Raw genomic sequence first — 16,069 nt, forward strand, 5'->3', positions numbered from 1 at the left:
CATGATTTGAATATTTGTAATCCATGCTTAAATTTACAGGCCAGATGAACTTTTTGGCACAGAATGGCAACCATAAGTAGGATTTTGAGAAAAGCTTTACAAAATTTTAAGCCATGTGCAAGGCTTATATAATTTAGAAGGGGGGGAAATATGCACAAATAAAACAGGCTCTGTCTTATTTACTTTACATAGGCAGAAAAACTACATCATATGGCGTCTGATGTATATATGCATTAGCTATGTCTTTCTGAAGACAGAATCCAAAGCTAACAATCAGTTGTTTATGGATACTTCAAGGAATAAAATAGCCCCAGAGGCACAGGCACTTTAGTGGTTCTCCTGTGTTGGATGCAAATTAGTGTACTCCATATTGACTTGTGCTGGTGGGGATGCCACCCATCCTGTGGGCTGGAGGGTGGGTGGGTTGCCCCGGTGAGTTGCAGAGGGTGATGGAGAGAGAGAGGTCAGTGAGGCGGGCAGGAGACGAAAAGGAAGGCTTTCTTAAATGATGCTAATCAGTCCGGAGGGGCCTGGCCCTTTCTCCCTCATCAGCCTGCTGTAATTCAGATGTGCTGAGAACCTGGAATTAAACGTGTCACTGTGAGCACGCTCGTGCATGTGTTTGTCTGCCTCTGTTTGCCTGGTATCCACTTGTATTTGTGTGTGTGCATGTGTGTTTGGGTGCGTGCATGGGGTGTTTAGGGGTTAAGTAGAACCAAATTAGTCGATGGGAGAACTAACATCAGCAGTAGCTTTCTGTGTGGCTACTTCTTGGTGAATGTCAAGATGATTTAGCTGCTCTTCTGCTCGCCGTCTGTCTCTGAGCACTGGCCCTCCAATCACTGCTCTGGGCTGTCTGTTATTTGGCCTTCCGTGCAACAAATGAATATTAAATCTGCACTGGGCAACTTCACACACTAGCAAGAGGTTACGGTCTGAAATATGAGGAATTTGAAGCGCTGAAGTTCTGCAAGGTAACATCAGTAAACCGTCTGATTGTGTAGCGTCTGCAGATGGTGAAGGAGCTGTATAGAGAACAGCTTCCTCTGTATTTATTTCCTCAAGTGCTTTCTGAGTTTCATCAGTCAAATCTAAAATATATAGGGATTTTAGCAGCCACTGTTTACAACAAGATGTAATCAAAATGACTTAAATAACTCATTCAGACATCAGTGCGGACTAAGGCTAAACATTTGTTTCTTCTTTGATTCCACCTGACTTTATATTCATAAAACAGATTCACACAGAACAGAGCATTATACTATTGCAATGAAAGCATGCCATTTTGACAAAAGAAGAACTTTGCCTAATAAAATACAGTCTAAAGTGTAGAATTTTGATTTCAGTCAGGAAGTGATAGTGTAAGGAAAGAGTCTTAAGGAAAGGATGAATCTAATGCAGCATTCAATGTCAGTTTTTAATACTTTTAGGCATTATATTATGTCCTTTAACAAAAAATTATTAAGATTGAGCGCGTTCCCTTGTTAGCTGACAAAGGTGTCTCTGTCGTCTTTCTTCCCAGCGAATGGTGGATGTGTGTAGTCCTGCTAACATATTGTGTGTGTGTGTGTGTCGAGAGAAGTGGTGGGGGGTGCAAGTGTGTGTGAGCACAGGGACGCCAGTTGGGCTAACAGCTGAATCATGGCTCAGCCGCTGCCCCTCGTAGTCCTTGGCAGTTAGCGGTGTGAAAAAGCCTTCTCTTTGAGGGCATTATATAGATTAATGTGCTGTGCCTCAGGCAGACACACACATACACACACGCGCACACACCTCGCGAGGGAGGGATCTGACCGTGTGTGTGTGTGTGTGTGTGTACGACTATCCTGTGTGTGTACAGACGACTACAATCACAGGATTGTTGAGATTTAAGTCTGTGAACATGTGTGTGTGCATATGTGTGTGTGTGGATTTGAGAAGGGACAGTTTGAGGAGGTGTAAATAAGGGACTAAGAGAAGGTATGTGTGTGAGAGAGAGAGTAAGAGAAAGTCAAAGAGAGAAAAGACATTCAAATGTGTTCTTGGTGAAATTTTCAATGATTGCGAAGTTCACAGATATTAGACTGTATTCTCGCTTTATGATTCACTAAACTGAGTCTGTATGAAACACAGTGGAATAAAAAGTCAAGGTCCCTTTTACCCAATTTGCAGGTATTACGACAAAAATCTTTCTCCAAAATATATATTTTTAGGTCGTCTGTGCAAGCAGCTTATTAAGACCTTTAGTTGCATTTCATTGTTAGCTTGTAGCACCTGTGCTAATTAAGACTAAAGATTATGTCAGGTCGTTTCTGCATTTGGAGGATGTTTGGGCTGAATGTGTTGTCAAAATGTGTAACTTTGACACAGGAGGCCTCTGTTCCTTTCTTGTTTTAAAACCAATAGTCCCCATTGTTTCTGCGAGCCACGTTAGTTCCACAGCTGTAACCACGTGTTTATTATTCTAACCATGAGGAAAGACATCCTCTATCCTTTACTAAGAAAGTAATTACTGGAACCAAACCATGACCTTTCCCTAAAACTAACCAAATTGTTTGTGTGCCGAACCCAAATCAAAACTCCTGTACACCAACTACCATTTTTAGAGGTTTTAGGACTTCCCCTCACTGCCTCTGTAGGAGAACCTACGGTGGCTTCCAGTTAAAGTAAAAATGAGAAAGGCTCCCTCTATAGCCAGTGTTTGGCTTGTCCCTTCTGGGATACTGTAGAAACATGGTGATACAACGGCAGACTCCATGAAAGAAGACCACCTCCACTGCTCAAAAAATTACTCACTTAAGTCACTCATCTGATCTTGATGAACGGAAATCTTGATTGAAAATGGTCAATGGAAACCAAAATCATCAATCCAGTAAGGGCTGGAATAAAAACCAAACCAAAATCAAAGTTAAAAGATTATATCACAGGCTGAACCAACTTGCCTGAACTTAGCAAGACAACTCATGTGAATCATCAGTGTGTATGGCCCCGTGTGCCTATATGTACTCCTGACAACGTCTGAGCATTATGTTCCTGATAAGGAGGATGGTGTCCTGGGGTTCTCCTCCCAGACCCAGATCAGGGCATCAGTGAGCTCGTTGACAGTCTGTGGCGGGACTTGGCGGCATGGGATGCACCAATAAATAACGTCCCTTAGGTGCTTAATTGGATTTAGGACAGGGCAATGTGAGGGCAAGTCAATGGCACCAATGCCTTTGTCACCCAGGAACTGCCTACACATTGGGCATTGTCCTGCACCTGAACCCAGGGCCCACTACACCACCGTAAGATCTGACGATCGCTCTGAGGATTACATCCTGCTACCTAACAACAGTCATGGTACCGTTGGCCATGCCATGGTGGTCCTTGTGACCCTCCAAGGATATGTCTCCCTAGACCATCACTGACCAACTGCCAAACCGGTCATGTTGAATGATGTTACAGGCAGCATAACGTTCACCACAGCGTCTCCTGACTCTTTCACGTCTGACACATGTACTCATTGTGAACCTACTCTCATCTGTGAAAAGAATGGGGTGCCAGTGGCGGATATGCCAGTTTTCTCAGGCAAATGCCAATCGAGCTGCACTGTGCTGGGAGCACAGGTCCCACTAGAGGACGTCGGGCCCTCATGCCACCCTCCGGGAATCTGTTTCTGACAGTTTGGTCAGAAACATGGACACCAGGAACCTGCTGGAGGTCATTTTGTATGGCTCTGGCAGTGTACTGGCCTCGCATAAAGCAGCCGATACCGGTCCTGCTGCTCGGTTGATGCCCTTCTACAGCCCTGCCCAGCTCTCCTTACGTAACGGCCAGTCTTGTGGTATCTCTTCCATGCTCGTGAGACTGTGCTGGGAGACAAAGCAAACCTTCTTCTGCACGTATGGATGTGCCATCCTGGAGAAGTTTGGCTACCTTTGCATAGGATAAGGAGAGAGCAGCTGTCTGTCTCAGCCACATGCAAAACTATTCCCTTTTTGGGGGTTGTCTTGCTTTTGCCTCTCCATTGCACCTGTTGTCACTTTCATTTGCACCTCAGCAGGTGAAATTTATTCACAATCACTTCTACCTCCTAAATGGACAGATTTATATCCCTGAAGTTAAACTGACTTGGTGTTATACTGTGACTATTAAGTGTTCCCTTAATTTTTTGGAGCAGTGTGTAAATGGCTCATTCTAAGGTAATGAAAACAGAATGATACTTGGTTTTTGGACTACTAATGGAAAACATCATTGTGAATAATCTATCCCATTTCAATCAATAGATTTCTTTCTACCCCTTGATCCTTTAAGCCTGCTATTTATGAACTATATTTAATCTTAACTGAACACAAGGGTCTGTATGGGCCTCTGGGGTGTGTCACTTTCTATCAAGGTATTTTTATGTGAATTAAAAGCGTGTTTATGACACCTGGGTGACCTGACAGGTGCGTATTGTGTCCCAGAGTCTCACTCTCTCTTCCCCCCCGTCTTTCTTTTATCCCACACTCTCTTGTCTCTCAACCGAATTAGCTCTTAGCTTAGCTGTTAAGATCAGGGTGTAGCCGAGCTGATATTCAGTATCACAACAAACACAAATTCTGCAGCTGCTGGACGCAAATGAAAATTGAGCTGAAATTAAAGCAAAAGTCGGTATAAACAGGATATTTAGAAGTTTTAATGCTCTCTCTTTTTCTGTTTTTATGATGTTTTTTTAGGTTTCCCTCTCTTTTATTTCCCCCACTTTACCCCTTATCAGGATTTTAGCACATTCCTTTCAAGATTAGACACATCTGTTGTTTTGTGTATGTGTTGGTTCTGGAAAGTGTGTATATGTGACCATGAGTTTGGCTTTGTGATTTATCTGTCCTGTAGCTGCACAGTTTTGGGACAAATACATACAGTACATGCACATGAGTGTGCACATACGTCCACATATATCTGAATATGCACATGTGGTCCAGCCAGTGGTCTAAATAACCTACTTTTGTCTGACAACGGCATCAAGTCGTAGAGGTGCACATATGCAGAAAGCTATTTGGAAAGGCCTCCTCGTAGCTGTCAGCTTTTATTATGCGCTGAGGTGTCATGTTTGTTAGGAAGCTGAGTGCAGATGGCAGAGTGGAAGAAATGGATCACTAATTTTAACAATGATTAATGAACAGAGATGGAAAATGAATTACATTGGACTATTGGAGGCAAGGAATATTTTCTCTGAAAATGTTAACTTCGGCTGCCAGGCAGCCGGCCGTGTTGTGGAAGTATATTGAGGAGGGGGAGGGAATGTGTATGTGTGTGTATATGTGCATATGTGTGTGTGTTTGCTTGTATTGTTTGTGTGTGTGTGCAGTAGGGTGCAATTTTTACCCAACATTTTATGTAGAATCAACACTTCACTGCTCTTGCCTATTACTTTACTGTTCGCCTGCTTAAACATTACCGGCTTTATACACATTGTACCCCCACCACCCCCCACCCCTTTGTGTATTGCACTACCAGTTAAGGTACACACTGTTTAATAAGGTAAACAATAGAAAGGTTAGACTGTCTTAAAATGTAAGCTTTGACTCTACAGTCGGCTTTGATATCAAATCATAGATGTAGCAGATTTGAGCAAGCGTCGGTGCTTTTGCTCTCTTGGTATTTCACTGTATAAGCTATCTACTCTATATCTGCAGTAGCTTGGAAGCTTTTTCATAACTGTTGATCAATAAAGTTTCATATTTTTTATAGAAAATAACTGCATCGGGTTCAGAAAATCAGCCTCGGAGAATTTACGTTGTTTTAATGGACACCAGTGTCACATTTTTATAATTATGTTCTTGCAGGTAAATAATATAACGAGTGTCATACAACAGCATTACAATATTATATTGCAGCATATAAAGCAGCATGACATCCCTTGTTGCTTGTGATCCAAGCGGAGGAGTTCCTTGTTTTCTCTCCTCACTTCTTATCTCTTCTTTCCTTTATAAATGAAAAAATAAAACCTTTGCCCTGCCTGTATCTGCGTCTCTGCTGAGGTTTGACTGGTGGGTGGTTGGTGCAACATGGTTTAATAGGTAGATGTGAACTATTTTGAATTTAATTAAGGGCCTGATGAGAAAAACGTAATGGGAGAAAACACAGCAACTTCTAGCAACGCTGCGCATTTGCGTACATGTGAGATTGTGAGAGAGAGAGAGAGAGAGAGAGAGAGAGAGAGAGAGAGAGAGAGAGAGAGAGAGAGAGAGAGAGAGAGATCTCAGGTTACAGCAGCATATGCTAAGCACTCAAAAACATACACAATGCCTTTGGTGAACAAGGTAGTTGGTATGCCCTTGGGAGCCAATTTAGATTGTGACTTAAGGCAACGTCGTGGCTTTGTATCTGTGTGTGTGTGTTCTCTGTATGTGAGTACGAGTCTTACTCTTGACGCTCCATTAAAACAGTAGTGGCGGGTAGATCTGGGTGGCCCTCCTGCAGACCCTCCACATCTGTGCGCCCCCCCCCCCATCGCAGGACTGAGCCAGCTTCTCCATGCGTGGCTGCCTCTCCACATCCAGAATAGCCTGGAGAATTTGTTTGGATCTATTCTCCTTTGCTAGTCTAAATTTCCGTGCGATTTGTGGCACTCTGTCGCGATTCACAGGAAAGAAAATGATGGTGTCACAATGTGACAGGTGATCGATGTGGAATGACTATGGAAGTGCAGCAACAAGTCAACATTTAGCATTTAGCACTTAAGATTGAGCGAAAATATATGCCACGATCTTGCAGGCTTCCTTATAAGCAAACTTCAACATGTTTAAGCCAACATTTAAAATTTCACAAAAAAAATGTAAATCTGGAGCAGTCTTGTCATCTGCCTAGAAATAGATAAATAACTATTTTGAACTGAGAACAAAGCTTTACATCCTGTTCAGGTTTTCCATCTTGACTTAGTCAAAGCTTTTTGCAGGATTTAAGAAATATAATTTCATGAATCGTGGCTCAAAAGTCAAAGCCAGTCGCTTTCAGTTTGCCTCCGATTCTGTGAGGCTTCAGCTCAAACGCCACTCACCAAGCTACATACTACTTTCAAGGGGAGTGGCAGTCTTTGACTTCACATACTTTCTGTTGGCTTGATTATTTTTCTGGTGTTAAGCGCAGAGGCTTCAAGGCTGGATCAGATAACAACCTCTGCTGTGCTCCATAGGCACCACTCACAGCATTCTGCTCATGAGAACAAGGCGGGCTGTTTTTTTTAAATATTTAACTCATAAACATTGTGCATCCTAGAACGTGTCCAAGTACAAGTCCTTGGTCTTCAGCTGCTGTAACGTCAAATTAAAAGTAATAATAAGAAGAAAAGAAATATAAAAAAAAGGATAAAGATTGACATACACAGGCAATTATAGTTCATATATCTGTTAGATTACTCATGGAGGTGTAAATGACATCTCGTCCTCACTGGAAGTGGTGAGGAGAAATAAAGCTGTGGGGGGTTTGGGGGGGCAAGGGGAATCAGCACACAACATTTTTAATGGGTATTTTTCTTCTGTTGCCAGTGTTGCAAACTTGTCAAGCTTCAAATGCGGATGACTGTGAATTTCCTGGTGTGTGTGCTTTGTTTACAGGCTCTGGTCGTCCCACCTTCTGTGGAGCTGTCGGCGCTCTTCCTGACATCCGGCATTCGTTGGAGAAGCGGCAGTCACGCAGGTACGATCACACCGATTGATCACAGGAAAGGGGAGGATATTAAAGGTGTCTGTCACACTTGCACAGCCTGCGCACACATCTTTTGCTTTCATTTAAATCTGTGTTTATCCGGGAAAAGTCAATTGAGCCTGCACTTGTTAAGCGGTGCTGTTGCTTCTCAGTCACGCTGCCGAGACATGTTTGGAGCTGCCCATTAAAGAGTCTGTTGGTGGGTCAGTGACTTTTAAAGTTAAAGACAAGAGTTCACGGTAATCACTTCCTCTTTTATCTTCCAACCGCACATTTTTTGGGCTTCCATCATACAAAGCATTATTTGATGCTCACAAACTTTCATGGTGGGTGTAGGTCAAATTAATGTCACCACTTTTTAAATGGGCATTACCAATAGCCATATAGTGACATATTTAAATGAATGATAAACGTGAATCACCTTTGCCATTTATCTTGGGCAGTAGAAAACTGGACTTGAATAGATGGGGAATTTTTTTATGTGTGTGAAAGAGATGCAGAGCATATGCCTACAAGCTTAGTTACCAGAAAACTGACTTTCAAACATATTTCCCCCTCCAGAACTATAATACCATGACACTTTACACAGGATAACATTATGAAAGTCTCTCCTCTTAAATATATATAAATATATATATTTATATTATTGTTTTAACTATAAACCATCTAAAGCCTAAAAAAAAAAATACTCAACTTACAACTGTACTTTTCTGGTCGAATCCAACAATTCGTATATTATAGTAAAAGAGTAAGCGTCCCTAAAGTTACATTATCTAAGAATAATTGTTATGTCCAGTTTACCCAAATAAATACTGGCAAGTTTAGGCATATGTCGTTAGATTGGCGTAATCACCCAGCAGCAGAGCTGCTCCCACTTATTGTTTTTTCACTTATTGGACGATGCTAATGGCCCGAAGTATTAGCATGCACACTGGAAAGAAACGTAGTAACCCCCCCAAACCCCGCCCACACACACACACAAACAAACCCGCACAAACACCAGCCACACACACACAGAGAAACACAGCCTGTCAAAAAGCCACAACGGCGTCAGTTCCTCTCTCTGTAGCTCAAGGAGACGATTAGCAAACAGAAGTGACATGGTAAACAGGTGCAAGCCATTATTCCTGGAGCTGGAGGAGCGTGGCCACCCCATCTCTCATAGTGATGGGCTGTTGTATTGTGTGCACTATATGTGTGTCTATGTGTACGTCAGTGAGTGATGGGGGATCATAGGACGAGTACAAGCGAGGGATATGTCTGCTTTGTGAGGTTAGGATGCTTCATCCCACTAATCAGTACGTTGTGATCATCAACATCATCTCGGCCATTGTTGTCGTGCTCACAGAACAGGAATTAGACTCAAGTCTCTCTCGTTCTCAGGAATGTCACATTTGTCTTAGCTTTGCCTTAAGTTTATACACGTCTCTCCAACATCCCTCCTCTTCCTTTCTTTCTCTCTCAAATAATTACTCATATACCCTCTTACTTATTTGTATTGTTTTAACTTGTAATAGACCATCATCCTGAGAGTTGGCTTCCTGAGAATCACAGAAAGAAACGAGGGGGTCAGGGCGGTTTGAACAAATTGATTGCTTGTAAAGTGCTAATCAATTAAAACCTTTTCTCTCAAAGCTGGGAAATTCATGTTATAAAATTTATTATAATTTTCAGAGCAGCAGGGTTTGAAAATATACAGCACGGCAGCTTTCCTCTGCAGGACAAGCTGAGACAACCAGACCGTCTGAATTATCACCCTGTATTCACATATGCCTCACTAAAGTGAGAAATGAAGACATATTAAACCACAAATGTTACATTCAGACTAAATTACTTTTTGATCATACAAGTTTTCCAGCTCCACACACCGATATTTTGTTTAATTACTTTAGTTATAATAATTGTTATATCCTTATATGAGGCTACACTTCTCCAGTCCAACCATGTCTTGTTAATAGTGTGCTGTTTTGGAACACATTTTGCAGGCTGTAGTTTTATTAATCAAATATAGCATGGGTGAGTCATGTCGCTTTGGCTTGTGTCATATCGGAGGTATGTGCCACAGATTTTCCCTCATATTGGAAACAGAGCAAACACATGCTCCCTTTGACGTATTCTCACACCATTTCTCACACAAGGCACTTGCACACAAACTTACAGATGCATACACACACGCAGATGGCTAGTGCAGAAAGAGATTCACAAACAGACCTGCACACACACGGATGAGCATTTATGGAGACGTGCATAAACCCTTTACATACCAAACCTGCTGCTGAAGAAGGGGGCACGGGCAGTTGCTTCCAATAAATGTGAGTATAGTAGTGTAAAGTAAGTACATTAACTGATGCACTCTTCAAGGTCTCTATCAATATTTTGAGTGCAGGAAATTAAAGTTGAAAGAAGTATTTTTATATAATGTTTACTGATCTGAATACTTCCAACGCTTAACTATAGAAATAGCAAATCCCTAAACATTGAAGTGCATTTAAAAACAGTTTGTGTTGAAAATCTTGACCTAAAAGTAATAGGGAAATGGATACTGTCTTTCTTTCTGCCAGATACTATTAAAATGTTTTTATGCAGTCCACGTAGACTGGAATCTGATTCTATGTAGTGATTCCCTACATTTCCTAGAATTCCTTTTATAAGCCACCAGAGAAAGGGTGTGGACTTTTTACTTTTTCCTCATTTAAAAGGTGTTAAAAGTATGTGACCATCTAATTTGTGAACATCAGGGTGTGTGTCTGATCATTATTATTGCTGCTCACATTGGAGAAAAAACTGTCACCTTCTCTTTCACGAAATATATATGTCACCACTGTCAAAGTATTTAATACTAAACACCGGCAAAACTTGACACTGATTTTTTTAAATGAATTTTCCACATAAGGTGCGAGGGTGGCGGGTGGAGAGGGGTCAATATTCCCACAGTTTCCTCCTCAGTGTTGGGTTAAAATTGTCACTGCTGTGTGGTACTCTACCCTGCTGATATAAATACAACATGATTGGCATCACAGCTCTCTCTCTCCCGCTCTGACAGCCTTCATTTGCTGGAGGAGTGGCAGACTTGGTGGGAGTTAATGATTATAATTATTTAGCTTTTTTTTTTACATTGTGGGATAATTATTTAAGAGGTTTGTGTAGTCATTGTTGTAATCAGTAAAGAGAGATTACAGAAAATCTGGATGCCAACAGATGGCACTTGGCTGTTGTCGTGGCTTCATGTTAAACCCAGTGCAGTGCACGCGGTGGCAGACAGGCCACAGTGAGGGGACGATAAAAAAGGGATCAAATTATAAAACAGTTGTTTCTTCATCATAAATCAATTCATCTTGTCATTCTATCCTGGAGAAGAGAATGAATCAAACGTAGTTAGGATTGTGTGTGTGTGTGTGCTCAACCCCAAACCAGCTATCCACTAACACAGGCATTTTACCAAAGTGGTGGGGTTTTGGACACAGTTAGAGTTGGTGGCGGACCTGAAAGAAAGCGTTTCAGCACAGCAGACTATTTGACCAGAGAAGCCCAGACCCCGTGACTTTTTCTATTAACACCACAGTGCACTGCCATGGTCGTTCACACGCAACCCAATTCACAAAGAAGGTCGGCGTTTGTTAGCTTTGCTCCTCCGGGACACCAGCTGCTTCAACCACCTCCTGGCCTGTGAGCCGATGCCACTCTCACTTTCCCGTCCACAGTCGCATATCATTCAGTTTTTCTAGATCTGTGTCTATTTATGTGTTTCTTGATGAGTGAGAAAGAAACAGATACATACAAAGTGAGGTGAGGGCACTTGCTATCCAGGGTCGGGGAGCGGGGAGGAACACCAAGGCTGCTGGCCTACATTCCTGACTAATTGTATAATTGGAAAATCTCTCCAAATGAGCAAGCAAGCCCCCCTCCCACCACCACCACCAACCACATCCCCCCTACTCACTTAACAACCCCCCCCATTCCCACACACACATGCACACCCTTCAAAGCAAATCACAAAAGAGCATTTTGGGAATGATAATAATTTCAAAAAGTGTCGATTATTAATCCCACACACTACCATCCCTGGCAGCAGCAGCTAGTCTGGTTAGCACACACACACACACACACACTCACATGCAAGACCACAAACACACACACATTCTCTGATAGTGATGTACTCATGTCAAATTTAAATAAAGTTTAAGGAATGATGTCCAGAGAAAAAACAATTATTTATTTTCACGATGAAAGCAAAAAGCTTGATACAAAAAAAATGTGTAACACATTTAAAAGGCTCTTATTGATTTGTACTGAGGGGGTGGGAAACATTAAAATAAGACTGGTATAATTAAAAGCAGCAGAGGCCTTAATATCTTCTTCCTGCGACATCTTTCAGATTCCACAGCCCCAAAGAAACACAGGCTTTCTCTAATGAATCTGATGTCTCAAATCTAAACCAAGATAATCCTGTGAGGCCATCATAATAATATTCCACAGGCTGTACTGTACTTATAAAGTGAGTCCATTTAGTACAAACAAACAAAAATGACACAGAACAAATCTAACCTCTCTTATTCTCATAAATAAATATTGTAAAAAATAATATTATGCACAATAGGGGATGACCTACCTGTGTACTGTGTTGGCGCTCATATTTTACTTTTAGCACTGGAGCTCATGGTCAAATTGGATTTCATGATTTATGGTCCCTGCCACGTGCCGTTCATTTCCATGGCTACAGAGGGATGGGCGGCTGGAGATGATTTCTGAGGTCGACAGTGGTGTCTAACAGGATTGCGGGGTGCTGTTAAAACGAAGCCGTTAATTAATGCTATTGATTAGCAAAAAAAAAGGCAAATGTGATTTGCATACAGCCCAAGTGATCAATGCATTAACCGATTTTTTTTCTCCCCCTCTGAAATCTGATTTCCTGAGTTTTCAAAGTGAGAGAGAGTTCAGACTAATGTCGATCGATTGGGCTTTTCTCAGACAAGAAAACAAAGCATTTTATTAGCCAGTGAAGGGTGAAACATACCAGGACAGTACACACATTTTGAAGTTGGAGTATGTACGTGTGTCTCACTTCGAGAAAAAAAGACGACCGTAACATATTTGTTAAGACTGATATCACCATTGTCATATTCCCCCCTTTACACAGTGTAAAGTAAACAGAGTGGATATATCTGCCGGCCCAAACAAAAGTTTTCTAAAAGTCAATAATGTAAAAATAACATCAATGACAATAACAGGGACATGAAAATCAAAAAAACAAGAGGTGTTAATAAAGCAATATGTTGTTTTTTCCCCCCTCTCCTTCCTTTCCGTCTCTGTCAAGAGCAGCTTATTATAGCGTATTGATTTATAAAGCTTTAAATGTGATCCTCCATGTCGAAGTCAAGGGCAGGGATTGAAAGAGAAAGAGAGAGAAGAAGAGAGGGAGGGAGGGAGGAAAGGAAAAGAGAGGGGAGAAAAAAGAAAGAAACACTAAAATGAAGGGAAAAGGCGTCTGGAGACGGATAGAGATAGAAAGAGTGCCCACGACATGGGGAAGTGGCAGCAAGGCATTTTCAGAGCCGCTGTGGAACACAAAAGGGTAATTGTTTTAGCCCAGATGTTGCATTCGCACAACAAGCAGGATACAATGTTCCTACTGAGCTGATGAGCCCAATCAGTGAAATGATTAAAAATTGATTTTGTCCCTGTAATTACAGTATGTAAACTACTTAGCCGGGATTGCAAAGGAAGTGATTTTCTAATTACGTATATACTCTGGTGTCTAATGATTGGTTTTTTGAAGTAATGAAGAGAGGGTCCTAACGACTCCACTGTGTTCTGTTGTTGAAGGGAGAAGGCAAGAGAAGGGGTGTGGGGTTGTGTTGGTGGGGCATTGGGGGTGGGGGTGGTTGTGCGGGTGAGAGAGAGCATCGTTAGGGCAAGACAGCAGGCTCGGATACAGAAGGGGGATGAAAATTGAATTTTTGCCAGCCACTGCTAGCACGCTAACACGGGGGCCCTGTGTTCGTTTGCATGGGATCTGGAAGCTAAATGGAGGCTGTGACTTCTCATGGGGGTCGCCAGGCCTTAACCAGCCCTGGCAATCTGGACCCTGCAATTAAAACCTCACGGGGGTTAGTGATTCAGGACATTACACATGCACAGGGGAATTAACACTTGTGCAGGCCACAGGCATACAGAAATAAGCAAGTAGCTAGATCCTTCTGCTCTGTATATATTTCACCGAGCTTCATATGGAGCTTTCTAAGCCACAACTGAAATAAATTCACAACAAAGCAGCAGTTTGACATGTGTGACCTTTAATAGATTATGTACAGTGATGATCTTATTTTAATATATTGTTTTTGTGTCTGTTTGAGGCTATATCATTTTAATTGCACTGGTTATTAGCGAAGACTGTAAATGGACTGTATTTATATTGCGCTTTCCCATTCTTAACGACTACTCAGTCAAAGTGCCTTACACATGGGTCACATTCACACACACATTCGTACAGCACTTGTATGTATGTAGCGGTTATTTCTAACATATAGTTCACTTAATGATGACAGTCCAATCAGGGGAATTTTTAGTTTTCATCCTAAACCACAGCTGATAGGGGAGGCCTGTCCTTGAGACAAAAAGAAAAGAAGGTTGCTGAAATCTGAGATTAGAGTTTGCTTTACATTTGGAAACCAAGTCAAACAGCAAGGAGATCAAGACTCATGAGTCACAAATTAGTGAGAGCACAGTTCTTTTGAAAACCTCCAGGACTACAGTGAACTCTGCTCTGTGAGAAAAGTAAAGCAAATCAAAGAAAAACTGGATCTGGATATTGAGACAACCTTCTGAAAAAAAAAAAAGAAAATGCGGTAGCCAAATGTCCAAATAGTAAATACTTTGTTCACACTGAAGTTTCAATTATCATTGTCAAAAGGGGATAATCAATTTGAATTTTAGAAAAGAGAAATCCAGTATTGAAAGAATCTTTGCCCTGGCTGGTTGTGGGACATTGATAAGTTGTGATCGTTGTTGGAATCAAGGATAACCTTTGGCAAATACTAATTTAAAGGCGTTGAGGGAGCACTGATCAATAATAGTCTAACCTACACATTATGAAAAACTTACATCAGTTCACTGGACAGTCTGGAATGTTGAGAGCAGCCAAGAAATGTAACTGGACATTAACTTTGATATCTTCTCTAAATAAAACACGCTGTGAAGATCGAACAGCTTTTGTCTTCTTTTTGTTAAGAGTTTGAAATTGATTAAATCAGAGCCCTTGACAATTATCTGGAAAGAATATTAATCATTTTAAAATATTTGGCTTAAACCTTATCTATTATATAGTGAACGTCAATCTGTTATCATGTCTGTATCAGACAAAGGGTTTATCAGAGTGTGTGTGACGGTGAGGATGAGTGACAGAGGATGATAATTTGTCCAAATCCTCAAATTAGTCAACATTTATTTGTGCTTGTTTGATTTTATTATTTTCTAATTTAAACTCACCACTCGTTATACATCCAAAAACATTTTAAGAGCCTTAGCGTTCATGATAAAAAATTAATAAATTATCTTAGCCTTAAAATGGTTATGTCATCCTAATGCTGGTGCACACAAGTGGGTAATGGTTGATACATCCTTTTTCCTCTTGTTTTCATCTGTTACTTCCTCTTTTCCCATAAACCACAACTTGTTGAGGGGTCAAAGATCAAACCTTTTGACCCGAGTAATAAAATAGAATCAACCATTAAGTTCGGCACACAGTGTTATTGTGATGAGGCACAGAGACAACCAAGGAGTCACTCTATCAGGCAGGGAATATAGAGATAAACTTACAGGGTTGCAGAACACATAAAGAGCACATAAATCATACTGCACAGAATGAGTCGCTGCCTCAGACACGGCTTTGCTCTCTTTCTGTGCTCTTAACATATCAAACAGAGCTGAACATATTTCTCTTATCATCTGTTCAATATTCAATTTTTAATTATGACTTTATTCATTTATTTTTTTTAATAATTCTTCTGCAGAAATAAAAGGATGTGAGTTAAGCCTCTGATTATTGGGAGGGAAAGATCTGTGGTTTTTCGTTCCTCTGGAACATTAATAAGTGACAGAAAGCTAGATTAAGAAAGCTGGGATGCAGCTAGAAGGAAAAACGACAAAGCTTTGAAATGCTGCCAGTATCACCAACTGTACTCTTCTGACACAGCTGATTGTAAGAGAAGTCGGCGCAGCCAGCGTATGCCTTTAATAATGCATTTACTTAGGCTATGATCTATCATTTTGTACCTTTTGACATGCGATATTGAAATTTAATATTGCATCAATACAAATGATGTATTGCCAGTCGTCGGGAGAAAGGATCTGGATTGCAAAAAGATCTCTCTGAATGCATTTCACTCCTCTCTCTCTTTTATTTTCCAAAGCTTCTTTGTACTCGAGT

The 16,069-nt window shown here is 41.1% G+C and overlaps 1 protein-coding gene across 1 annotated transcript in view; it reads left to right on the plus strand.

Moving 5' to 3' along the window:
* Positions 1 to 16,069, plus strand: part of znf536 (zinc finger protein 536) — a 190,848-nt gene that overhangs the window by 18,955 nt on the left and 155,824 nt on the right. Inside the window, exon 2 of the mRNA XM_053426121.1 lies at positions 7,554 to 7,635. The gene's annotated coding sequence lies outside the window, so the exon portion shown is untranslated. The remainder of the gene's footprint in view (positions 1 to 7,553; positions 7,636 to 16,069) is intronic.

This window comes from Pleuronectes platessa, chromosome 1 (assembly GCF_947347685.1).
Source record: "Pleuronectes platessa chromosome 1, fPlePla1.1, whole genome shotgun sequence".
Classification (NCBI taxonomy): Eukaryota; Metazoa; Chordata; class Actinopteri; order Pleuronectiformes; family Pleuronectidae; genus Pleuronectes; species Pleuronectes platessa.